Raw genomic sequence first — 27,840 nt, 5'->3', positions numbered from 1 at the left:
AACTCTTACTCTGGGCTATTGGTTAAGGTCTTAACTCTTACTCTGGCCTAATAGCTAAGGTCTTATACTCGTACTCTGGCCTATAAGGTCTTAACCCTTACTCTGGCCTACTGGCTAAGGTCTTAATAGCTAAGGTCTTAACTCTTACTCTGGCCTAATAGCTAAGGTCTTAACTCTTACTCTGACCGAATAGCTATGGTCTTAGATTCGTACTCTGGCCTAATGGTTAAGGTCATAACTCTTACTCTGGCCTAATAGCTAAGGTCTTAACTCTTACTCTGGCCTAATAGCTAAGGTCTTAGACTCGTACTCTGGCCTAATGGTTAAGGTCTTAGATCTTACAGTGGCCTAATAGCTAAGGTCTTAACTCTTACTCTGGCCTAATAACTAAGGTCTTAGACTCATACTCTGGCCTAATAGCTAAGGTCTTAACTCTTACTGTGGCCTAATAGCTAAGGTCTTAACTCTTAGTCTGGCCTAATAGCTAAGGTCTTAGACTTGTACTCTGGCCAAATGGTTAAGGTCTTAACTCTTACTCTGGCATAATAGCTAAGGTCTTAGACTCGTACTCTGGCCTAATGGTTAAGGTCTTAACTCTTACTCTGGCCTAATAGGTAAGGTCTTAACTCTTACTCTGGCCTAATAGCTAAGGTCTTAGACTCGTACTATGGCCTAATTGTTAAGGTCTTAACTCTTACTCTGGCCTACTGGTTAAGGTCTTAACTCTTACTCTGGCCTAATAGCTAAGGTCCTAGACTCCTACTCTGGCCTACTGGTTAAGGTCTTAACTTTTACTCTGGCCTAATAGCTAAGGTCATAACTCTTACTCTGGCCTAATAGCTAGGTCTTCGACTCGTACTCTGGCCTAATGGTTAAGGTCTTAACTCTTACTCTGGCCTACTGGTTAAGGTCTTAACTCTTACTCTGGCCTAATAGCTAAGGTCTTAGACTCGTACTCTGGCCTACTGGTTAAGGTCTTAACTCTTACTCTGGCCTAATAGCTAAGGTCTTAACTCTTACTCTGGTCTAAGAGCTAAGGTCGTAACTCTTACTCTGGCCGAATAGCTACGGTCTTAGACTCGTTCTCTTTCCTAATGGTTAAGGTGTTAACTCTTACTCTGGCCTAATAGCTAAGGTCTTAACTCTTACTCTGGCTTAATAGCTAAGGTCTTAGACTCGTACTCTGGCCTAATGGTTAAGGTCTTAACTCTTACTCTGGCCTAATAGCTAAGGTCTTAGACTCGTACTACGGCCTAATGGTTAAGGTCTTAACTCTTACTCTGGCCTACTGCTTAAGGTCTTAACTCTTACTCTGGCCTAATAGCTAAGGTCTTAGACTCATACTCTGGCCTAATAGCTAAGGTCTTAGACTCATACTCTGGCCTAATAGCTAAGATCTTAGACTCGTACTCTGGCCAAATGGTTAAGGTCTTAACTTTTACTCTGGCCTAATAGCTAAGGTCTTAATTCTTACTCTGGCCTAATAGCTAAGGTCTTAGACTCATACTCTGGCCTACTGGGTAAGGTCTTAACTCTTACTTTGGCCTACTGGTTATGGTCTTAACGCTTACTCTGGCCTAATAGCTAAGGTCTTAGACTCGTACTCTGGCCTAATGGTTAAGGTCTTAATTGTTACTCTGGCCTAATAGCTAAGGTCTTAGACTCGTACTATGGCCTACAGGTTAAGGTCTTAACTCTTACACTGGCCTACTGGTTAAGGTCTTAACTCTTACTATGGTCTACCGGTTAAGGTCTTAACTCTTACTCTGGCCTACTGGTTAAGGTCTTAACTCTTACTCTGGCCTAATAACTAAGGTCTTAGACTCGTACTCTGGCCTAATGTTTAAGGTCTTAACTCTTACTCTGGCCTAATAGCTAAGGTCTTAGACTCGTACTCTGTCCTAATGGTTAAGGTCTGAACTCTTACACTGGCCTACTGGTTAAGGTCTTAACTCTTACTCTGGCCTACTGGTTATGGTCTTAACTCTTACTCTGGCCTAATAGCTAAGGTCTTAGACTCGTACTCTGGCCTACTGGTTAAGGTCTTAACTCTTACTCTGGCCTAATAGCTAAGGTCTTAACTCTTACTCTGGCCTAATAGCTAAGGTCTTAGACTCGTACTCTGGCCTAATGGTTAAGGTCTTAACTCTTACTCTGGCCTAATAGCTAAGGTCTTAGACTCGTACTCTGGCCTAATGGTTAAGGTCTTAGACTCGTACTCTGGCCTAATGGTTAAGGTCTTAACTCTAACTCTGGCCTAATGGTTAAGGTCTTAACTCTTACTCTGGCCTAATAGCTAAGGTCTTAGACTCGTACTCTGGCCTAATGGTTAAGGTCTTAGACTCGTACTCTGGCCTAATGGTTAAGGTCTTAACTCTTACTCTGGCCTAATAGCTAAGGTCTTAGACTCGTACTCTGGCCTACTGGTTAAGGTCTTAGACTCGTACTCTGGCCTAATGGTTAAGGTCTTAACTCTAACTCTGGCCTAATAGCTAAGGTCTTAACTCTTACTCTGGCCTAATAGCTAAGGTCTTAGACTCGTACTCTGGCCTACTGGTTAAGGTCTTAGACTCGTACTCTGGCCTAATGGTTAAGGTCTTAACTCTAACTCTGGCCTAATAGCTAAGGTCTTAACTCTTACTCTGGCCTAATAGCTAAGGTCTTAGACTCGTACTCTGGCCTAATGGTTAAGGTCTTAACTCTTACTCTGGCCTAATAGCTAAGGTCTTAACTCTTACTCTGGCCTAATAGCTAAGGTCTTAACTCTTACTCTGGCCGAATAGCTAAGGTCTTAGATTCGTACTCTGGCCTAACGGTTAAGGTCTTAACTCTTACTCTGGCCTAATAGCTAAGGTCTTAGACTCGTACTCTGGCCTAATGGTTAAGGTATTAACTCTTACTCTGGCCTAATAGCTAAGGTCTTAGACTCGTACTCTGGCCTAATAGCTAAGGTCTTAGACTCATACTCTGGCCTAATAGCTAAGGTCTTAGACTGGTACTCCGGCCTACTTGTTAAGTTCTTAACTCTTACTCTGGCCAAATAGCTAAGGTCTTAACTCTTACTCTGGCCTAATAACTAAGGTCTTAGACTCGTACTCTGGCCTAATAGCTAAGGTCTTAGACTCGTACTATGGCCTACAGGTTAAGGTCTTAACTCTTACTCTGGCCTACTGGTTAAGGTCTTAACTCTTACTCTGGCCTAATAGCTAAGGTCCTAGACTCGTACTCTGGCCTACTGGTTAAGGTCTTAACTTTTACTCTGGCCTAATAGCTAAGGTCATAACTCTTACTCTGGCCTAATAGCTAAGGTCTTCGACTCGTACTCTGGCCTAATGGTTAAGGTCTTAACTCTTACTCTGGCCTACTGGTTAAGGTCTTAACTCTTACTCTGGCCTAATAGCTAAGGTCTTAGACTCGTACTCTGGCCTACTTGTTAAGGTCTTAACTCTTACTCTGGCCTAATAGCTAAGGTCTTAACTCTTACTCTGGCCTAAGAGCTAAGGTCATAACTCTTACTCTGGCCGAATAGCTACGGTCTTAGACTCGTTCTCTTTCCTAATGGTTAAGGTGTTAACTCTTACTCTGGCCTAATAGCTAAGGTCTTAACTCTTACTCTGGCCTAATAGCTAAGGTCTTAGACTCGTACTCTGGCCTAATGGTTAAGGTCTTAATTCTTACTCTGGCCTAATAGCTAAGGTCTTAGACTCGTACTATGGCCTACAGGTTAAGGTCTTAACTCTTACACTGGCCTACTGGTTAAGGTCTTAGACTCGTACTCTGGCCTAATGGTTAAGGTATTAACTCTAACTCTGGCCTAATAGCTAAGGTCTTAACTCTTACTCTGGCCTAATAGCTAAGGTCTTAGACTCGTACTCTGGCCTAATGGTTAAGGTCTTAACTCTTACTCTGGCCTAATAGCTAAGGTCTTAGACTCGTACTCTGGCCTACTGACTAAGGTCTTAACTCTTACACTGGCCTAATAGCTAAGGTCTTAACTCTTACTCTGGCCTAATAGCTAAGGTCTTAACTCTTACTCTGGCCGAATAGCTAAGGTCTTAGATTCGTACTCTGGCCTAACGGTTAAGGTCTTAACTCTTACTCTGGCCTAATAGCTAAGGTCTTAGACTCGTACTCTGGCCTAATGGTTAAGGTCTTAACTCTTACTCTGGCCTAATAGCTAAGGTCTTAGACTCGTACTCTGGCCTAATAGCTAAGGTCTTAGACTCATACTCTGGCCTAATAGCTAAGGTCTTAGACTGGTACTCCGGCCTACTGGTTAAGTTCTTAACTCTTACTCTGGCCAAATAGCTAAGGTCTTAACTCTTACTCTGGCCTAATAACTAAGGTCTTAGACTCGTACTCTGGCCTAATAGCTAAGGTCTTAGACTCGTACTCTGGCCTAATGGTTAAGGTCTTAACTCTTACTCTGGCCTAATAGCTACGGTCTTAGACTCATACTCTGGCCTAATAGCTAAGGTCTTAACTCTTACTCTGGCCTAATAGCTAAGGTCTTAGACTCGTACTCTGGCCTAATAGCTAAGGTCTTAACTCTTACTCTGGCCTACTGGTTAAGGTCTTAACTCTTACTCTGGCCTAATAGCTAAGGTCTTAGACTCGTACTCTGGCCTAATAGCTAAGGTCTTAGACTCGTACTCTGGCCTACAGTTTAAGGTCTTAACTCTTACTCCAGCCTACTGGTTAAGTTCTTAACTCTTAGTCTGGAATAATAGCTAAGGTCTTAGACTCATACTCTGGCCTAATAGCTAAGGTCTTAACTCTTACTCTGGCCTAATAGCTAAGGTCTTACTCATACTCTGGCCTAATAGCTAAGGTCTTAGACTCGTACTCTGGCCTAATAGCTAAGGTCTTAACTCTTACTCTGGCCTACTGGTTAAGGTCTTAACTCTCACTCTGGCCTAATAACTAAGGTCTTAGACTCGTACTCTTGCCTAATAGCTAAGGTCTTAACTCTTACTCTGGCCTAATAGCTAAGGTCTTAGACTCATACTCTGGCCTAATAGCTAAGGTCTTAGACTCATACTCTGGCCTACTGGGTAAGGTCTTAACTCTTACTCTGGCCTACTGGTTAAGGTCTTAACGATTACTCTGGCCTAATAGCTAAGGTCTTAGACTCATACTCTGGCCTACTGGGTAAGGTCTTAACTCTTACTCTGGCCTACTGGTTATGGTCTTAACTCTTACTCTGGCCTAATAGCTAAGGTCTTAGACTCGTACTCTGGCCTAATGGTTAAGGTCTTAATTCTTACTCTGACCTAATAGCTAAAGTCTTAGACTCGTACTATGGCCTACAGGTTAAGGTCTTAACTCTTACACTGGCATACTGGTTAAGGTCTTAACTCTTACTATGGTCTACCGGTTAAGGTCTTAACTCTTACTCTGGCCTACTGGTTAAGGTCTTAACTCTTACTCTGGCCTAATAGCTAAGGTCTTAGACTCGTACTCTGTCCTAATGGTTAAGGTCTTAACTCTTACACTGGCCTACTGGTTAAGGTCTTAACTCTGACTCTGGCCTAATAGCTTAGGTCTTAACTCTTACTCTGGCCTAATAGCTAAGGTCTTAGACTCGTACTCTGGCCTAATGGTTAAGGTCTTAACTCTTACTCTGGCCTATTGGTTAAGGTCTTAACTCTTTCTCTGGCCTAATAACTAAGGTCTTAACTCTTACTCTAGCCTAATAGCTAAGGTCTTAACTCTTACTCTGGCCTAATAGCTAAGGTCTTAACTCTTACTCTGGCCTAATAGCTAAGGTCTTAGACTCGTACTCAGGCCTAATGGTTAAGGTCTTGACTCTTACTCTGGCCTAACAGCTAAGGTCTTAAATCTTACTCTGGCCTAATAGCTAAGGTCTTAGACTCGTTCTCTGGCCTAATGGTTAAGGTCTTATCTCTTCCTCTGGCCTAATAGCTAAGGTCTTAGACTCGTACTCTGTCCTAATGGTTAAGGTCTTAACTCTTACACTGGCCTACTGGTTAAGGTCTTAACTCTGACTCTGGCCTAATAGCTTAGGTCTTAACTCTTACTCTGGCCTAATAGCTAAGGTCTTAGACTCGTACTCTGGCCTAATGGTTAAGGTCTTAACTCTTACTCTGGCCTATTGGTTAAGGTCTTAACTCTTTCTCTGGCCTAATAACTAAGGTCTTAACTCTTACTCTAGCCTAATAGCTAAGGTCTTAACTCTTACTCTGGCCTAATAGCTAAGGTCTTAACTCTTACTCTGGCCTAATAGCTAAGGTCTTAACTCTTACTCTGGCCTACTGGTTATGGTCTTAACTCTTACTCTGGCCTAATAGCTAAGGTCTTAGACTCGTACTCTGGCCTACTGGTTAAGGTCTTAACTCTTACTCTGGCCTAATAGCTAAGGTCTTAACTCTTACTCTGGCCTAATAGCTAAGGTCTTAGACTCGTACTCTGGCCTAATGGTTAAGGTCTTAACTCTTACTCTGGCCTAATAGCTAAGGTCTTAGACTCGTACTCTGGCCTAATGGTTAAGGTCTTAGACTCGTACTCTGGCCTAATGGTTAAGGTCTTAACTCTAACTCTGGCCTAATGGTTAAGGTCTTAACTCTTACTCTGGCCTAATAGCTAAGGTCTTAGACTCGTACTCTGGCCTAATGGTTAAGGTCTTAGACTCGTACTCTGGCCTAATGGTTAAGGTCTTAACTCTTACTCTGGCCTAATAGCTAAGGTCTTAGACTCGTACTCTGGCCTACTGGTTAAGGTCTTAGACTCGTACTCTGGCCTAATGGTTAAGGTCTTAACTCTAACTCTGGCCTAATAGCTAAGGTCTTAACTCTTACTCTGGCCTAATAGCTAAGGTCTTAGACTCGTACTCTGGCCTACTGGTTAAGGTCTTAGACTCGTACTCTGGCCTAATGGTTAAGGTCTTAACTCTAACTCTGGCCTAATAGCTAAGGTCTTAACTCTTACTCTGGCCTAATAGCTAAGGTCTTAGACTCGTACTCTGGCCTAATGGTTAAGGTCTTAACTCTTACTCTGGCCTAATAGCTAAGGTCTTAACTCTTACTCTGGCCTAATAGCTAAGGTCTTAACTCTTACTCTGGCCGAATAGCTAAGGTCTTAGATTCGTACTCTGGCCTAACGGTTAAGGTCTTAACTCTTACTCTGGCCTAATAGCTAAGGTCTTAGACTCGTACTCTGGCCTAATGGTTAAGGTCTTAACTCTTACTCTGGCCTAATAGCTAAGGTCTTAGACTCGTACTCTGGCCTAATAGCTAAGGTCTTAGACTCATACTCTGGCCTAATAGCTAAGGTCTTAGACTGGTACTCCGGCCTACTTGTTAAGTTCTTAACTCTTACTCTGGCCAAATAGCTAAGGTCTTAACTCTTACTCTGGCCTAATAACTAAGGTCTTAGACTCGTACTCTGGCCTAATAGCTAAGGTCTTAGACTCGTACTATGGCCTACAGGTTAAGGTCTTAACTCTTACTCTGGCCTACTGGTTAAGGTCTTAACTCTTACTCTGGCCTAATAGCTAAGGTCCTAGACTCGTACTCTGGCCTACTGGTTAAGGTCTTAACTTTTACTCTGGCCTAATAGCTAAGGTCATAACTCTTACTCTGGCCTAATAGCTAAGGTCTTCGACTCGTACTCTGGCCTAATGGTTAAGGTCTTAACTCTTACTCTGGCCTACTGGTTAAGGTCTTAACTCTTACTCTGGCCTAATAGCTAAGGTCTTAGACTCGTACTCTGGCCTACTTGTTAAGGTCTTAACTCTTACTCTGGCCTAATAGCTAAGGTCTTAACTCTTACTCTGGCCTAAGAGCTAAGGTCGTAACTCTTACTCTGGCCGAATAGCTACGGTCTTAGACTCGTTCTCTTTCCTAATGGTTAAGGTGTTAACTCTTACTCTGGCCTAATAGCTAAGGTCTTAACTCTTACTCTGGCCTAATAGCTAAGGTCTTAGACTCGTACTCTGGCCTAATGGTTAAGGTCTTAATTCTTACTCTGGCCTAATAGCTAAGGTCTTAGACTCGTACTATGGCCTACAGGTTAAGGTCTTAACTCTTACACTGGCCTACTGGTTAAGGTCTTAGACTCGTACTCTGGCCTAATGGTTAAGGTATTAACTCTAACTCTGGCCTAATAGCTAAGGTCTTAACTCTTACTCTGGCCTAATAGCTAAGGTCTTAGACTCGTACTCTGGCCTAATGGTTAAGGTCTTAACTCTTACTCTGGCCTAATAGCTAAGGTCTTAGACTCGTACTCTGGCCTACTGACTAAGGTCTTAACTCTTACACTGGCCTAATAGCTAAGGTCTTAACTCTTACTCTGGCCTAATAGCTAAGGTCTTAACTCTTACTCTGGCCGAATAGCTAAGGTCTTAGATTCGTACTCTGGCCTAACGGTTAAGGTCTTAACTCTTACTCTGGCCTAATAGCTAAGGTCTTAGACTCGTACTCTGGCCTAATGGTTAAGGTCTTAACTCTTACTCTGGCCTAATAGCTAAGGTCTTAGACTCGTACTCTGGCCTAATAGCTAAGGTCTTAGACTCATACTCTGGCCTAATAGCTAAGGTCTTAGACTGGTACTCCGGCCTACTGGTTAAGTTCTTAACTCTTACTCTGGCCAAATAGCTAAGGTCTTAACTCTTACTCTGGCCTAATAACTAAGGTCTTAGACTCGTACTCTGGCCTAATAGCTAAGGTCTTAGACTCGTACTCTGGCCTAATGGTTAAGGTCTTAACTCTTACTCTGGCCTAATAGCTACGGTCTTAGACTCATACTCTGGCCTAATAGCTAAGGTCTTAACTCTTACTCTGGCCTAATAGCTAAGGTCTTAGACTCGTACTCTGGCCTAATAGCTAAGGTCTTAACTCTTACTCTGGCCTACTGGTTAAGGTCTTAAATCTTACTCTGGCCTAATAGCTAAGGTCTTAGACTCGTACTCTGGCCTAATAGCTAAGGTCTTAGACTCGTACTCTGGCCTACAGTTTAAGGTCTTAACTCTTACTCCAGCCTACTGGTTAAGTTCTTAACTCTTAGTCTGGAATAATAGCTAAGGTCTTAGACTCATACTCTGGCCTAATAGCTAAGGTCTTAACTCTTACTCTGGCCTAATAGCTAAGGTCTTACTCATACTCTGGCCTAATAGCTAAGGTCTTAGACTCGTACTCTGGCCTAATAGCTAAGGTCTTAACTCTTACTCTGGCCTACTGGTTAAGGTCTTAACTCTCACTCTGGCCTAATAACTAAGGTCTTAGACTCGTACTCTTGCCTAATAGCTAAGGTCTTAACTCTTACTCTGGCCTAATAGCTAAGGTCTTAGACTCATACTCTGGCCTAATAGCTAAGGTCTTAGACTCATACTCTGGCCTACTGGGTAAGGTCTTAACTCTTACTCTGGCCTACTGGTTAAGGTCTTAACGATTACTCTGGCCTAATAGCTAAGGTCTTAGACTCATACTCTGGCCTACTGGGTAAGGTCTTAACTCTTACTCTGGCCTACTGGTTATGGTCTTAACTCTTACTCTGGCCTAATAGCTAAGGTCTTAGACTCGTACTCTGGCCTAATGGTTAAGGTCTTAATTCTTACTCTGACCTAATAGCTAAAGTCTTAGACTCGTACTATGGCCTACAGGTTAAGGTCTTAACTCTTACACTGGCATACTGGTTAAGGTCTTAACTCTTACTATGGTCTACCGGTTAAGGTCTTAACTCTTACTCTGGCCTACTGGTTAAGGTCTTAACTCTTACTCTGGCCTAATAGCTAAGGTCTTAGACTCGTACTCTGTCCTAATGGTTAAGGTCTTAACTCTTACACTGGCCTACTGGTTAAGGTCTTAACTCTGACTCTGGCCTAATAGCTTAGGTCTTAACTCTTACTCTGGCCTAATAGCTAAGGTCTTAGACTCGTACTCTGGCCTAATGGTTAAGGTCTTAACTCTTACTCTGGCCTATTGGTTAAGGTCTTAACTCTTTCTCTGGCCTAATAACTAAGGTCTTAACTCTTACTCTAGCCTAATAGCTAAGGTCTTAACTCTTACTCTGGCCTAATAGCTAAGGTCTTAACTCTTACTCTGGCCTAATAGCTAAGGTCTTAGACTCGTACTCAGGCCTAATGGTTAAGGTCTTGACTCTTACTCTGGCCTAACAGCTAAGGTCTTAAATATTACTCTGGCCTAATAGCTAAGGTCTTAGACTCGTTCTCTGGCCTAATGGTTAAGGTCTTATCTCTTCCTCTGGCCTAATAGCTAAGGTCTTAGACTCGTACTATGGCCTAATTGTTAAGGTCTTAACTCTAACTCTGGCCTAATAGCTAAGGTCTTAACTCTTACTCTGGCCTAATAGCTAAGGTCTTAGACTCGTACTCTGGCCTAATGGTTAAGGTCTTAACTCTTACTCTGGCCTAATAGCTAAGGTCTTAGACTCGTACTACGGCCTAATGGTTAAGGTCTTAACTCTTACTCTGGCCTACTGCTTAAGGTCTTAACTCTTACTCTGGCCTAATAGCTAAGGTCTTAGACTCATACTCTGGCCTAATAGCTAAGGTCTTAGACTCATACTCTGGCCTAATAGCTAAGATCTTAGACTCGTACTCTGGCCAAATGGTTAAGGTCTTAACTTTTACTCTGGCCTAATAGCTAAGGTCTTAATTCTTACTCTGGCCTAATAGCTAAGGTCTTAGACTCATACTCTGGCCTACTGGGTAAGGTCTTAACTCTTACTTTGGCCTACTGGTTATGGTCTTAACGCTTACTCTGGCCTAATAGCTAAGGTCTTAGACTCGTACTCTGGCCTAATGGTTAAGGTCTTAATTGTTACTCTGGCCTAATAGCTAAGGTCTTAGACTCGTACTATGGCCTACAGGTTAAGGTCTTAACTCTTACACTGGCCTACTGGTTAAGGTCTTAACTCTTACTATGGTCTACCGGTTAAGGTCTTAACTCTTACTCTGGCCTACTGGTTAAGGTCTTAACTCTTACTCTGGCCTAATAACTAAGGTCTTAGACTCGTACTCTGGCCTAATGTTTAAGGTCTTAACTCTTACTCTGGCCTAATAGCTAAGGTCTTAGACTCGTACTCTGTCCTAATGGTTAAGGTCTGAACTCTTACACTGGCCTACTGGTTAAGGTCTTAACTCTTACTCTGGCCTACTGGTTATGGTCTTAACTCTTACTCTGGCCTAATAGCTAAGGTCTTAGACTCGTACTCTGGCCTACTGGTTAAGGTCTTAACTCTTACTCTGGCCTAATAGCTAAGGTCTTAACTCTTACTCTGGCCTAATAGCTAAGGTCTTAGACTCGTACTCTGGCCTAATGGTTAAGGTCTTAACTCTTACTCTGGCCTAATAGCTAAGGTCTTAGACTCGTACTCTGGCCTAATGGTTAAGGTCTTAGACTCGTACTCTGGCCTAATGGTTAAGGTCTTAACTCTAACTCTGGCCTAATGGTTAAGGTCTTAACTCTTACTCTGGCCTAATAGCTAAGGTCTTAGACTCGTACTCTGGCCTAATGGTTAAGGTCTTAGACTCGTACTCTGGCCTAATGGTTAAGGTCTTAACTCTTACTCTGGCCTAATAGCTAAGGTCTTAGACTCGTACTCTGGCCTACTGGTTAAGGTCTTAGACTCGTACTCTGGCCTAATGGTTAAGGTCTTAACTCTAACTCTGGCCTAATAGCTAAGGTCTTAACTCTTACTCTGGCCTAATAGCTAAGGTCTTAGACTCATACTCTGGCCTACTGGTTAAGGTCTTAGACTCGTACTCTGGCCTAATGGTTAAGGTCTTAACTCTAACTCTGGCCTAATAGCTAAGGTCTTAACTCTTACTCTGGCCTAATAGCTAAGGTCTTAGACTCGTACTCTGGCCTAATGGTTAAGGTCTTAACTCTTACTCTGGCCTAATAGCTAAGGTCTTAACTCTTACTCTGGCCTAATAGCTAAGGTCTTAACTCTTACTCTGGCCGAATAGCTAAGGTCTTAGATTCGTACTCTGGCCTAACGGTTAAGGTCTTAACTCTTACTCTGGCCTAATAGCTAAGGTCTTAGACTCGTACTCTGGCCTAATGGTTAAGGTATTAACTCTTACTCTGGCCTAATAGCTAAGGTCTTAGACTCGTACTCTGGCCTAATAGCTAAGGTCTTAGACTCATACTCTGGCCTAATAGCTAAGGTCTTAGACTGGTACTCCGGCCTACTTGTTAAGTTCTTAACTCTTACTCTGGCCAAATAGCTAAGGTCTTAACTCTTACTCTGGCCTAATAACTAAGGTCTTAGACTCGTACTCTGGCCTAATAGCTAAGGTCTTAGACTCGTACTATGGCCTACAGGTTAAGGTCTTAACTCTTACTCTGGCCTACTGGTTAAGGTCTTAACTCTTACTCTGGCCTAATAGCTAAGGTCCTAGACTCGTACTCTGGCCTACTGGTTAAGGTCTTAACTTTTACTCTGGCCTAATAGCTAAGGTCATAACTCTTACTCTGGCCTAATAGCTAAGGTCTTCGACTCGTACTCTGGCCTAATGGTTAAGGTCTTAACTCTTACTCTGGCCTACTGGTTAAGGTCTTAACTCTTACTCTGGCCTAATAGCTAAGGTCTTAGACTCGTACTCTGGCCTACTTGTTAAGGTCTTAACTCTTACTCTGGCCTAATAGCTAAGGTCTTAACTCTTACTCTGGCCTAAGAGCTAAGGTCGTAACTCTTACTCTGGCCGAATAGCTACGGTCTTAGACTCGTTCTCTTTCCTAATGGTTAAGGTGTTAACTCTTACTCTGGCCTAATAGCTAAGGTCTTAACTCTTACTCTGGCCTAATAGCTAAGGTCTTAGACTCGTACTCTGGCCTAATGGTTAAGGTCTTAATTCTTACTCTGGCCTAATAGCTAAGGTCTTAGACTCGTACTATGGCCTACAGGTTAAGGTCTTAACTCTTACACTGGCCTACTGGTTAAGGTCTTAGACTCGTACTCTGGCCTAATGGTTAAGGTATTAACTCTAACTCTGGCCTAATAGCTAAGGTCTTAACTCTTACTCTGGCCTAATAGCTAAGGTCTTAGACTCGTACTCTGGCCTAATGGTTAAGGTCTTAACTCTTACTCTGGCCTAATAGCTAAGGTCTTAGACTCGTACTCTGGCCTACTGACTAAGGTCTTAACTCTTACACTGGCCTAATAGCTAAGGTCTTAACTCTTACTCTGGCCTAATAGCTAAGGTCTTAACTCTTACTCTGGCCGAATAGCTAAGGTCTTAGATTCGTACTCTGGCCTAACGGTTAAGGTCTTAACTCTTACTCTGGCCTAATAGCTAAGGTCTTAGACTCGTACTCTGGCCTAATGGTTAAGGTCTTAACTCTTACTCTGGCCTAATAGCTAAGGTCTTAGACTCGTACTCTGGCCTAATAGCTAAGGTCTTAGACTCATACTCTGGCCTAATAGCTAAGGTCTTAGACTGGTACTCCGGCCTACTGGTTAAGTTCTTAACTCTTACTCTGGCCAAATAGCTAAGGTCTTAACTCTTACTCTGGCCTAATAACTAAGGTCTTAGACTCGTACTCTGGCCTAATAGCTAAGGTCTTAGACTCGTACTCTGGCCTAATGGTTAAGGTCTTAACTCTTACTCTGGCCTAATAGCTACGGTCTTAGACTCATACTCTGGCCTAATAGCTAAGGTCTTAACTCTTACTCTGGCCTAATAGCTAAGGTCTTAGACTCGTACTCTGGCCTAATAGCTAAGGTCTTAACTCTTACTCTGGCCTACTGGTTAAGGTCTTAACTCTTACTCTGGCCTAATAGCTAAGGTCTTAGACTCGTACTCTGGCCTAATAGCTAAGGTCTTAGACTCGTACTCTGGCCTACAGTTTAAGGTCTTAACTCTTACTCCAGCCTACTGGTTAAGTTCTTAACTCTTAGTCTGGAATAATAGCTAAGGTCTTAGACTCATACTCTGGCCTAATAGCTAAGGTCTTAACTCTTACTCTGGCCTAATAGCTAAGGTCTTACTCATACTCTGGCCTAATAGCTAAGGTCTTAGACTCGTACTCTGGCCTAATAGCTAAGGTCTTAACTCTTACTCTGGCCTACTGGTTAAGGTCTTAACTCTCACTCTGGCCTAATAACTAAGGTCTTAGACTCGTACTCTTGCCTAATAGCTAAGGTCTTAACTCTTACTCTGGCCTAATAGCTAAGGTCTTAGACTCATACTCTGGCCTAATAGCTAAGGTCTTAGACTCATACTCTGGCCTACTGGGTAAGGTCTTAACTCTTACTCTGGCCTACTGGTTAAGGTCTTAACGATTACTCTGGCCTAATAGCTAAGGTCTTAGACTCATACTCTGGCCTACTGGGTAAGGTCTTAACTCTTACTCTGGCCTACTGGTTATGGTCTTAACTCTTACTCTGGCCTAATAGCTAAGGTCTTAGACTCGTACTCTGGCCTAATGGTTAAGGTCTTAATTCTTACTCTGACCTAATAGCTAAAGTCTTAGACTCGTACTATGGCCTACAGGTTAAGGTCTTAACTCTTACACTGGCATACTGGTTAAGGTCTTAACTCTTACTATGGTCTACCGGTTAAGGTCTTAACTCTTAATCTGGCCTACTGGTTAAGGTCTTAACTCTTACTCTGGCCTAATAGCTAAGGTCTTAGACTCGTACTCTGTCCTAATGGTTAAGGTCTTAACTCTTACACTGGCCTACTGGTTAAGGTCTTAACTCTGACTCTGGCCTAATAGCTTAGGTCTTAACTCTTACTCTGGCCTAATAGCTAAGGTCTTAGACTCGTACTCTGGCCTAATGGTTAAGGTCTTAACTCTTACTCTGGCCTATTGGTTAAGGTCTTAACTCTTTCTCTGGCCTAATAACTAAGGTCTTAACTCTTACTCTAGCCTAATAGCTAAGGTCTTAACTCTTACTCTGGCCTAATAGCTAAGGTCTTAACTCTTACTCTGGCCTAATAGCTAAGGTCTTAGACTCGTACTCAGGCCTAATGGTTAAGGTCTTGACTCTTACTCTGGCCTAACATCTAAGGTCTTAAATCTTACTCTGGCCTAATAGCTAAGGTCTTAGACTCGTTCTCTGGCCTAATGGTTAAGGTCTTATCTCTTCCTCTGGCCTAATAGCTAAGGTCTTAGACTCGTACTCTGTCCTAATGGTTAAGGTCTTAACTCTTACACTGGCCTACTGGTTAAGGTCTTAACTCTGACTCTGGCCTAATAGCTTAGGTCTTAACTCTTACTCTGGCCTAATAGCTAAGGTCTTAGACTCGTACTCTGGCCTAATGGTTAAGGTCTTAACTCTTACTCTGGCCTATTGGTTAAGGTCTTAACTCTTTCTCTGGCCTAATAACTAAGGTCTTAACTCTTACTCTAGCCTAATAGCTAAGGTCTTAACTCTTACTCTGGCCTAATAGCTAAGGTCTTAACTCTTACTCTGGCCTAATAGCTAAGGTCTTAACTCTTACTCTGGCCTACTGGTTATGGTCTTAACTCTTACTCTGGCCTAATAGCTAAGGTCTTAGACTCGTACTCTGGCCTACTGGTTAAGGTCTTAACTCTTACTCTGGCCTAATAGCTAAGGTCTTAACTCTTACTCTGGCCTAATAGCTAAGGTCTTAGACTCGTACTCTGGCCTAATGGTTAAGGTCTTAACTCTTACTCTGGCCTAATAGCTAAGGTCTTAGACTCGTACTCTGGCCTAATGGTTAAGGTCTTAGACTCGTACTCTGGCCTAATGGTTAAGGTCTTAACTCTAACTCTGGCCTAATGGTTAAGGTCTTAACTCTTACTCTGGCCTAATAGCTAAGGTCTTAGACTCGTACTCTGGCCTAATGGTTAAGGTCTTAGACTCGTACTCTGGCCTAATGGTTAAGGTCTTAACTCTTACTCTGGCCTAATAGCTAAGGTCTTAGACTCGTACTCTGGCCTACTGGTTAAGGTCTTAGACTCGTACTCTGGCCTAATGGTTAAGGTCTTAACTCTAACTCTGGCCTAATAGCTAAGGTCTTAACTCTTACTCTGGCCTAATAGCTAAGGTCTTAGACTCGTACTCTGGCCTACTGGTTAAGGTCTTAGACTCGTACTCTGGCCTAATGGTTAAGGTCTTAACTCTAACTCTGGCCTAATAGCTAAGGTCTTAACTCTTACTCTGGCCTAATAGCTAAGGTCTTAGACTCGTACTCTGGCCTAATGGTTAAGGTCTTAACTCTTACTCTGGCCTAATAGCTAAGGTCTTAACTCTTACTCTGGCCTAATAGCTAAGGTCTTAACTCTTACTCTGGCCGAATAGCTAAGGTCTTAGATTCGTACTCTGGCCTAACGGTTAAGGTCTTAACTCTTACTCTGGCCTAATAGCTAAGGTCTTAGACTCGTACTCTGGCCTAATGGTTAAGGTCTTAACTCTTACTCTGGCCTAATAGCTAAGGTCTTAGACTCGTACTCTGGCCTAATAGCTAAGGTCTTAGACTCATACTCTGGCCTAATAGCTAAGGTCTTAGACTGGTACTCCGGCCTACTTGTTAAGTTCTTAACTCTTACTCTGGCCAAATAGCTAAGGTCTTAACTCTTACTCTGGCCTAATAACTAAGGTCTTAGACTCGTACTCTGGCCTAATAGCTAAGGTCTTAGACTCGTACTATGGCCTACAGGTTAAGGTCTTAACTCTTACTCTGGCCTACTGGTTAAGGTCTTAACTCTTACTCTGGCCTAATAGCTAAGGTCCTAGACTCGTACTCTGGCCTACTGGTTAAGGTCTTAACTTTTACTCTGGCCTAATAGCTAAGGTCATAACTCTTACTCTGGCCTAATAGCTAAGGTCTTCGACTCGTACTCTGGCCTAATGGTTAAGGTCTTAACTCTTACTCTGGCCTACTGGTTAAGGTCTTAACTCTTACTCTGGCCTAATAGCTAAGGTCTTAGACTCGTACTCTGGCCTACTTGTTAAGGTCTTAACTCTTACTCTGGCCTAATAGCTAAGGTCTTAACTCTTACTCTGGCCTAAGAGCTAAGGTCGTAACTCTTACTCTGGCCGAATAGCTACGGTCTTAGACTCGTTCTCTTTCCTAATGGTTAAGGTGTTAACTCTTACTCTGGCCTAATAGCTAAGGTCTTAACTCTTACTCTGGCCTAATAGCTAAGGTCTTAGACTCGTACTCTGGCCTAATGGTTAAGGTCTTAATTCTTACTCTGGCCTAATAGCTAAGGTCTTAGACTCGTACTATGGCCTACAGGTTAAGGTCTTAACTCTTACACTGGCCTACTGGTTAAGGTCTTAGACTCGTACTCTGGCCTAATGGTTAAGGTATTAACTCTAACTCTGGCCTAATAGCTAAGGTCTTAACTCTTACTCTGGCCTAATAGCTAAGGTCTTAGACTCGTACTCTGGCCTAATGGTTAAGGTCTTAACTCTTACTCTGGCCTAATAGCTAAGGTCTTAGACTCGTACTCTGGCCTACTGACTAAGGTCTTAACTCTTACACTGGCCTAATAGCTAAGGTCTTAACTCTTACTCTGGCCTAATAGCTAAGGTCTTAACTCTTACTCTGGCCGAATAGCTAAGGTCTTAGATTCGTACTCTGGCCTAACGGTTAAGGTCTTAACTCTTACTCTGGCCTAATAGCTAAGGTCTTAGACTCGTACTCTGGCCTAATGGTTAAGGTCTTAACTCTTACTCTGGCCTAATAGCTAAGGTCTTAGACTCGTACTCTGGCCTAATAGCTAAGGTCTTAGACTCATACTCTGGCCTAATAGCTAAGGTCTTAGACTGGTACTCCGGCCTACTGGTTAAGTTCTTAACTCTTACTCTGGCCAAATAGCTAAGGTCTTAACTCTTACTCTGGCCTAATAACTAAGGTCTTAGACTCGTACTCTGGCCTAATAGCTAAGGTCTTAGACTCGTACTCTGGCTTAATGGTTAAGGTCTTAACTCTTACTCTGGCCTACTGACTAAGGTTTTAACTCTTACTCTGGCCTAATAGCTAAGGTCTTAACTCTTACTCTGGCCTAATAGCTAAGGTCTTAACTCTTACTCTGGCTGAGTAGCTAAGGTCTTAGATTCGTACTCTGGCCTAATGGTTCAGGTCTTAACTCTTACTCTGGCCTAATAGCTAAGGTCTTAACTCTTACTCTGGCCTAATAGCTAAGGTCTTAGACTCGTACTCTGGCCTAATGGTTAAGGTCTTAACTCTTACTCTGGCCTAATAGCTAAGGTCTTAGACTCGTACTCTGGCCTAATAGCTAAGGTCTTAGACTCATACTCTGGCCTAATAGCTAAGGTCTTAGACTGGTACTCTGGCCTACTGGTTAAGTTCTTAACTCTTACTCTGGCCAAATAGCTAAGGTCTTAACTCTTACTCTGGCCTAATAACTAAGGTCTTAGACTCGTACTCTGGCCTAATAGCTAAGGTCTTAGACTCGTACTCTGGCCTAATGGTTAAGGTCTTAACTCTTACTCTGGCGTAATAGCTAAGGTCTTAGACTCATACTCTGGCCTAATAGCTAAGGTCTTAACTCTTACTCTGGCCTAATAGCTAAGGTCTTAACTCTTACTCTGGCCTAATAGCTAAGGTCTTAACTCTTACTCTGGCCTACTGGTTAAGGTCTTAACTCTTACTCTGGCCTAATAGCTAAGGTCTTAGACTCGTACTCTGGCCTAATAGCTAAGGTCTTAGACTCGTACTCTGGCCTACAGTTTAAGGTCTTAACTCTTACTCCAGCCTACTGGTTAAGTTCTTAACTCTTAGTCTGGAATAATAGCTAAGGTCTTAGACTCATACTCTGGCCTAATAGCTAAGGTCTTAACTCTTACTCTGGCCTAATAGCTAAGGTCTTACTCATACTCTGGCCTAATAGCTAAGGTCTTAGACTCGTACTCTGGCCTAATAGCTAAGGTCTTAACTCTTACTCTGGCCTACTGGTTAAGGTCTTAACTCTCACTCTGGCCTAATAACTAAGGTCTTAGACTCGTACTCTTGCCTAATAGCTAAGGTCTTAACTCTTACTCTGGCCTAATAGCTAAGGTCTTAGACTCATACTCTGGCCTAATAGCTAAGGTCTTAGACTCATACTCTGGCCTACTGGGTAAGGTCTTAACTCTTACTCTGGCCTACTGGTTAAGGTCTTAACGATTACTCTGGCCTAATAGCTAAGGTCTTAGACTCATACTCTGGCCTACTGGGTAAGGTCTTAACTCTTACTCTGGCCTACTGGTTATGGTCTTAACTCTTACTCTGGCCTAATAGCTAAGGTCTTAGACTCGTACTCTGGCCTAATGGTTAAGGTCTTAATTCTTACTCTGACCTAATAGCTAAAGTCTTAGACTCGTACTATGGCCTACAGGTTAAGGTCTTAACTCTTACACTGGCATACTGGTTAAGGTCTTAACTCTTACTATGGTCTACCGGTTAAGGTCTTAACTCTTACTCTGGCCTACTGGTTAAGGTCTTAACTCTTACTCTGGCCTAATAGCTAAGGTCTTAGACTCGTACTCTGTCCTAATGGTTAAGGTCTTAACTCTTACACTGGCCTACTGGTTAAGGTCTTAACTCTGACTCTGGCCTAATAGCTTAGGTCTTAACTCTTACTCTGGCCTAATAGCTAAGGTCTTAGACTCGTACTCTGGCCTAATGGTTAAGGTCTTAACTCTTACTCTGGCCTATTGGTTAAGGTCTTAACTCTTTCTCTGGCCTAATAACTAAGGTCTTAACTCTTACTCTAGCCTAATAGCTAAGGTCTTAACTCTTACTCTGGCCTAATAGCTAAGGTCTTAACTCTTACTCTGGCCTAATAGCTAAGGTCTTAGACTCGTACTCAGGCCTAATGGTTAAGGTCTTGACTCTTACTCTGGCCTAACAGCTAAGGTCTTAAATCTTACTCTGGCCTAATAGCTAAGGTCTTAGACTCGTTCTCTGGCCTAATGGTTAAGGTCTTATCTCTTCCTCTGGCCTAATAGCTAAGGTCTTAGACTCGTACTATGGCCTAATTGTTAAGGTCTTAACTCTAACTCTGGCCTAATAGCTAAGGTCTTAACTCTTACTCTGGCCTAATAGCTAAGGTCTTAGACTCGTACTCTGGCCTAATGGTTAAGGACTTAACTCTTACTCTGGCCTAATAGCTAAGGTCTTAGACTCGTACTCTGGCTTAATGGTTAAGGTCTTAACTCTTACTCTGGCCTACTGACTAAGGTTTTAACTCTTACTCTGGCCTAATAGCTAAGGTCTTAACTCTTACTCTGGCCTAATAGCTAAGGTCTTAACTCTTACTCTGGCTGAGTAGCTAAGGTCTTAGATTCGTACTCTGGCCTAATGGTTCAGGTCTTAACTCTTACTCTGGCCTAATAGCTAAGGTCTTAACTCTTACTCTGGCCTAATAGCTAAGGTCTTAGACTCGTACTCTGGCCTAATGGTTAAGGTCTTAACTCTTACTCTGGCCTAATAGCTAAGGTCTTAGACTCGTACTCTGGCCTAATAGCTAAGGTCTTAGACTCATACTCTGGCCTAATAGCTAAGGTCTTAGACTGGTACTCTGGCCTACTGGTTAAGTTCTTAACTCTTACTCTGGCCAAATAGCTAAGGTCTTAACTCTTACTCTGGCCTAATAACTAAGGTCTTAGACTCGTACTCTGGCCTAATAGCTAAGGTCTTAGACTCGTACTCTGGCCTAATGGTTAAGGTCTTAACTCTTACTCTGGCGTAATAGCTAAGGTCTTAGACTCATACTCTGGCCTAATAGCTAAGGTCTTAACTCTTACTCTGGCCTAATAGCTAAGGTCTTAACTCTTACTCTGGCCTAATAGCTAAGGTCTTAGACTCGTACTCTGGCCTAATAGCTAAGGTCTTAACTCTTACTCTGGCCTACTGGTTAAGGTCTTAACTCTTACTCTGGCCTAATAGCTAAGGTCTTAGACTCGTACTCTGGCCTACAGTTTAAGGTCTTAAATCTTACTCCGGCCTACTGGTTAAGTTCTTAACTCTTACTCTGGAATAATAGCTAAGGTCTTAGACTCATACTTTGGCCTAATAGCTAAGGTCTTAACTCTTACTCTGGCCTAATAGCTAAGGTCTTACTCTTACTCTGGCCTAATAGCTAAGGTCTTAGACTCGTACTCTGGCCTAATAGCTAAGGTCTTAACTCTTACTCTGGCCTACTGGTTAAGGTCTTAACTCTTACTCTGGCCTAATAGCTAAGGTCTTAGACTCGTACTCTGGACTACAGTTTAAGGTCTTAACTCTTACTCCGGCCTACTGGTTAAGTTCTTAACTCTTACTCTGGCCTAATAGCTAAGGTCTTAGACTCATACTCTGGCCTACTGGTTAAGGTCTTAACTCTTACTCTGGCCTAATAGCTAAGGTCTTAGACTCGTACTCTGGCCAAATGGTTAAGGTCTTAACTCTTTCTCTGGCCTACTGGTTAAGGTCTTAACTCTTACTCTGGCCTAATAGCTAAGGTCTTAACTCTTACTCTGGCCGAATAGCTAAGGTCTTAGATTCGTACTCTGGCCTAATGGTTCAGGTCTTAACTCTTACTCTGGCCTAATAGCTAAGGTCTTAACTCTTACTCTGGCCTAATAGCTAAGGTCTTAGACTCGTACTCTGGCCTAATGGTTAAGGTCTTAACTCTTACTCTGGCCTAATAGCTAAGGTCTTAGACTCGTACTCTGGCCTAATAGCTAAGGTCTTAGACTCATACTCTGGCCTAATAGCTAAGGTCTTAGACTGGTACTCTGGCCTACTGGTTAAGTTCTTAACTCTTACTCTGGCCAAATAGCTAAGGTCTTAACTCTTACTCTGGCCTAATAACTAAGGTCTTAGACTCGTACTCTGGCCTAATAGCTAAGGTCTTAGACTCGTACTCTGGCCTAATGGTTAAGGTCTTAACTCTTACTCTGGCGTAATAGCTAAGGTCTTAGACTCATACTCTGGCCTAATAGCTAAGGTCTTAACTCTTACTCTGGCCTAATAGCTAAGGTCTTAACTCTTACTCTGGCCTAATAGCTAAGGTCTTAGACTCGTACTATGGCCTACAGGTTAAGGTCTTAACTCTTACTCTGGCCTACTGGTTAAGGTCTTAACTCTTACTCTGGCCTAATAGCTAAGGTCTTAGACTCGTACTCTGGCCTAATGGTTAAGGTCCTAACTCTTACTCTGGGCTATTGGTTAAGGTCTTAACTCTTACTCTGGCCTAATAGCTAAGGTCTTATACTCGTACTCTGGCCTAATGGTTAAGGTCTTAACCCTTACTCTGGCCTACTGGCTAAGGTCTTAATAGCTAAGGTCTTAACTCTTACTCTGGCCTAATAGCTAAGGTCTTAACTCTTACTCTGACCGAATAGCTATGGTCTTAGATTCGTACTCTGGCCTAATGGTTAAGGTCATAACTCTTACTCTGGCCTAATAGCTAAGGTCTTAACTCTTACTCTGGCCTAATAGCTAAGGTCTTAGACTCGTACTCTGGCCTAATGGTTAAGGTCTTAGATCTTACTGTGGCCTAATAGCTAAGGTCTTAACTCTTACTCTGGCCTAATAACTAAGGTCTTAGACTCATACTCTGGCCTAATAGCTAAGGTCTTAACTCTTACTGTGGCCTAATAGCTAAGGTCTTAACTCTTAGTCTGGCCTAATAGCTAAGGTCTTAGACTTGTACTCTGGCCAAATGGTTAAGGTCTTAACTCTTACTCTGGCATAATAGCTAAGGTCTTAGACTCGTACTCTGGCCTAATGGTTAAGGTCTTAACTCTTACTCTGGCCTAATAGGTAAGGTCTTAACTCTTACTCTGGCCTAATAGCTAAGGTCTTAGACTCGTACTATGGCCTACAGGTTAAGGTCTTAACTCTTACTCTGGCCTACTGGTTAAGGTCTTAACTCTTACTCTGGCCTAATAGCTAAGGTCCTAGACTCCTACTCTGGCCTACTGGTTAAGGTCTTAACTTTTACTCTGGCCTAATAGCTAAGGTCATAACTCTTACTCTGGCCTAATAGCTAGGTCTTCGACTCGTACTCTGGCCTAATGGTTAAGGTCTTAACTCTTACTCTGGCCTACTGGTTAAGGTCTTAACTCTTACTCTGGCCTAATAGCTAAGGTCTTAGACTCGTACTCTGGCCTACTGGTTAAGGTCTTAACTCTTACTCTGGCCTAATAGCTAAGGTCTTAACTCTTACTCTGGTCTAAGAGCTAAGGTCGTAACTCTTACTCTGGCCGAATAGCTACGGTCTTAGACTCGTTCTCTTTCCTAATGGTTAAGGTGTTAACTCTTACTCTGGCCTAATAGCTAAGGTCTTAACTCTTACTCTGGCTTAATAGCTAAGGTCTTAGACTCGTACTCTGGCCTAATGGTTAAGGTCTTAACTCTTACTCTGGCCTAATAGCTAAGGTCTTAGACTCGTACTACGGCCTAATGGTTAAGGTCTTAACTCTTACTCTGGCCTACTGCTTAAGGTCTTAACTCTTACTCTGGCCTAATAGCTAAGGTCTTAGACTCATACTCTGGCCTAATAGCTAAGGTCTTAGACTCATATTCTGGCCTAATAGCTAAGATCTTAGACTCGTACTCTGGCCAAATGGTTACGGTCTTAACTTTTACTCTGGCCTAATAGCTAAGGTCTTAACTCTTACTCTGGCCTAATAGCTAAGGTCTTAGACTCATACTCTGGCCTACTGGGTAAGGTCTTAACTCTTACTTTGGCCTACTGGTTATGGTCTTAACGCTTACTCTGGCCTAATAGCTAAGGTCTTAGACTCGTACTCTGGCCTAATGGTTAAGGTCTTAATTGTTACTCTGGCCTAATAGCTAAGGTCTTAGACTCGTACTATGGCCTACAGGTTAAGGTCTTAACTCTTACACTAGCCTACTGGTTAAGGTCTTAACTCTTACTATGGTCTACCGGTTAAGGTCTTAACTCTTACTCTGGCCTACTGGTTAAGGTCTTAACTCTTACTCTGGCCTAATAACTAAGGTCTTAGACTCGTACTCTGGCCTAATGTTTAAGGTCTTAACTCTTACTCTGGCCTAATAGCTAAGGTCTTAGACTCGTACTCTGTCCTAATGGTTAAGGTCTGAACTCTTACACTGGCCTACTGGTTAAGGTCTTAACTCTGACTCTGGCCTAATAGCTAAGGTCTTAACTCTTACTCTGGCCTAATAGCTAAGGTCTTAGACTCGTACTCTGGCCTAATGGTTAAGGTCTTAACTCTTACGCTGGCCTATTGGTTAAGGTCTTAACTCTTTCTCTGGCCTAATAGCTAAGGTCTTAACTCTTACTCTGGCCTAATAGCTAAGGTCTTAGACTTGTACTCTGGCCTAATAGCTAAGGTCTTAGACTTGTACTCTGGCCTAATGTTAAGGTCTTAACTCTTACTCTGGCCTACTGGTTAAGGTCTTAACTCTTCCTCTGGCCTAATAGCTAAGGTCTTAACTCTTACTCTGGCCTAATAGCTAAGGTCTTAGACTCGTACTTTGGCCTACAGGTTAAGGTCTTAACTCTTACTCTGGCCTACTGGTTAAGGTCTTAACTCTTACTCTGGCCTAATAGCTAAGGTCCTAGACTCGTACTCTGGCCTACTGGTTAAGGTCTTAACTTTTATTCTGGCCTAATAGCTAAGGTCATAACTCTTACTCTGGCCTAATAGCTAAGGTCTTAGACTCGTACTCTGGCCTAATGGTTAAGGTCTTAACTCTTACTCTGGCCTACTGGTTATGGTCTTAACTCTTACTCTGGCCTAATAGCTAAGGTCTTAGACTCGTACTCTGGCCTACTGGTTAAGGTCTTAACTCTTACTCTGGCCTAATAGCTAAGGTCTTAACTCTTACTCTGGCCTAATAGCTAAGGTCTTAGACTCATACTCTGGCCTACTGGGTAAGGTCTTAACTCTTACTCTGGCCTACTGGTTATGGTCTTAACGCTTACTCTGGCCTAATAGCTAAGGTCTTAGACTCGTACTCTGGCCTAATGGTTAAGGTCTTAATTGTTACTCTGGCCTAATAGCTAAGGTCTTAGACTCGTACTATGGCCTACAGGTTAAGGTCTTAACTCTTATACTGGCCTACTGGTTAAGGTCTTAACTCTTACTATGGTCTACCGGTTAAGGTCTTAACTCTTACTCTGGCCTACTGAGTAAGGTCTTAACTCTTACTCTGGCCTAATAGCTAAGGTCTTAGACTCGTACTCTGGCCTAATGGTTAAGGTCCTAACTCTTACTCTGGCCTAATAGCTAAGGTCTTAGACTCGTACTCTGTCCTAATGGTTAAGGTCTTAACTCTTACACTGGCCTACTGGTTAAGGTCTTAACTCTGAATAAGGTCTTAACTCTTACTCTGGCCTAATAGCTAAGGTCTTAGACTCGTACTCTGGCCTAATGGTTAAGGTCTTAACTCTTACTCTGGCCTATTGGTTAAGGTCTTAACTCTTTCTCTAGCCTAATAACTAAGGTCTTAACTCTTACTCTAGCCTAATAGCTAAGGTCTTAACTCTTACTCTGGCCTAATAGCTAAGGTCTTAGACTTGTACTCTGGCCTAATGTTTAAGGTCTTAACTCTTACTCTGGCCTACTGGTTAAGGTCTTAACTCTTCCTCTGGCCTAATAGCTAAGGTCTTAACTCTTACTCTGGCCTAATAGCTAAGGTCTTAGACTCGTACTATGGCCTACAGGTTAAGGTCTTAACTCTTACTCTGGCCTACTGGTTAAGGTCTTAACTCTTACTCTGGCCTAATAGCTAAGGTCCTAGACTCGTACTCTGGCCTACTGGTTAAGGTCTTAACTTTTATTTTGGCCTAATAGCTAAGGTCATAACTCTTACTCTGGCCTAATAGCTAAGGTCTTAGACTCGTACTCTGGCCTAATGGTTAAGGTCTTAACTCTTACTCTGGCCTACTGGTTATGGTCCTAACTCTTACTCTGGCCTAATAGCTAAGGTCTTAGACTCGTACTCTGGCCTACTGGTTAAGGTCTTAACTCTTACTCTGGCCTAATAGCTAAGGTCTTAACTCTTACTCTGGCCTAAGAGCTAAGGTCGTAACTCTTACTCGGGCCGAATAGCTAAGGTCTTAGACTCGTTCTCTTTCCTAATGGTTAAGGTGTTAACTCTTACTCTGGCCTAATAGCTAAGGTCTTAACTCTTACTCTGGCCTAATAGCTAAGGTTTTAGACTCCTACTCTGGCCTAATGGTTATGGTCTTAACTCTTACTCTGGCCTAATAGCTAAGGTCTTAGACTCCTACTATGGCCTAATGGTTAAGGTCTTAACACTTACTCTGGCCTACTGGTTAAGGTCTTAACTCTTACTCTGGCCTAATAGCTAAGGTCTTAGACTAATACTCTGGCCTAATAGCTAAGGTCTTAGACTCATACTCTGGCCTAATAGCTAAGGTCTTAGACTCATACTCTGGCCAAATGGTTAAGGTCTTAACTCTTACTCTGGCCTAATAGCTAAGGTCTTAACTCTTACTCTGGCCTAATAGCTAAGGTCTTAGACTCATACTCTGGCCTACTGGGTAAGGTCTTAACTCTTACTCTGGCCTAATAGCTAAGGTCTTAGACTCGTACTCTGGCCTAATGTTTAAGGTCTTAACTCTTACTCTGGCCTAATAGCTAAGGTCTTAGACTCGTACTCTGTCCTAATGGTTAAGGTCTGAACTCTTACACTGGCCTACTGGTTAAGGTCTTAACTCTGACTCTGGCCTAATAGCTAAGGTCTTAACTCCTACTCTGGCCTAATAGCTAAGGTCTTAGACTTGTACTCTGGCCTAATAGCTAAGGTCTTAGACTTGTACTCTGGCCTAATGTTTAAGGTCTTAACTCTTACTCTGGCCTACTGGTTAAGGTCTTAACTATTCCTCTGGCCTAATAGCTAAGGTCTTAGACTCGTACTCTGGACTACAGTTTAAGGTCTTAACTCTTACTCCGGCCTACTGGTTAAGTTCTTAACTCTTACTCTGGCCTAATAGCTAAGGTCTTAGACTCATACTCTGGCCTACTGGTTAAGGTCTTAACTTTTACTCTGGCCTAATAGCTAAGGTCTTAGACTCGTACTCTGGCCAAATGGTTAAGGTCTTAAATCTTACTCTGGCCTACTGGTTAAGGTCTTAACTCTTACTCTGGCCTAATAGCTAAGGTCTTAACTCTTACTCTGGCCGAATAGCTAAGGTCTTAGATTCGTACTCTAGCCTAATGGTTCAGGTCTTAACTCTTACTCTGGCCTAATAGCTAAGTTCTTAACTCTTACTCTGGCCTAATAGCTAAGGTCTTAGACTCGTACTCTGGCCTAATGGTTAAGGTCTTAATTGTTACTCTGGCCTAATAGCTAAGGTCTTAGACTCGTACTCTGGCCTAATAGCTAAGGTCTTAGACTCATACTCTGGCCTAATAGCTAAGGTCTTAGACTGGTACTCTGGCCTACTGGTTAAGTTCTTAACTCTTACTCTGGCCAAATAGCTAAGGTCTTAACTCTTACTCTGGCCTAATAACTAAGGTCTTAGACTCGTACTCTGGCCTAATAGCTAAGGTCTTAGACTCGTACTCTGGCCTAATGGTTAAGGTCTTAACTCTTACTCTGGCGTAATAGCTAAGGTCTTAGACTCATACTCTGGCCTAATAGCTAAGGTCTTAACTCTTACTCTGGCCTAATAGCTAAGGTCTTAACTCTTACTCTGGCCTAATTGCTAAGGTCTTAGACTCGTACTATGGCCTACAGGTTAAGGTCTTAACTCTTACTCTGGCCTACTGGTTAAGGTCTTAACTCTTACTCTGGCCTAATAGCTAAGGTCTTAGACTCGTACTCTGGCCTAATGGTTAAGGTCTTAACTCTTACTCTGGGCTATTGGTTAAGGTATTAACTCTTACTCTGGCCTAATAGCTAAGGTCTTATACTCGTACTCTGGC

The sequence above is a fragment of the Triturus cristatus genome, chromosome 6, assembly GCF_964204655.1.
Source record: "Triturus cristatus chromosome 6, aTriCri1.1, whole genome shotgun sequence".
NCBI lineage: Eukaryota > Metazoa > Chordata > Amphibia > Caudata > Salamandridae > Triturus > Triturus cristatus.
Note: the sequence above shows the minus strand (reverse complement) of the source record.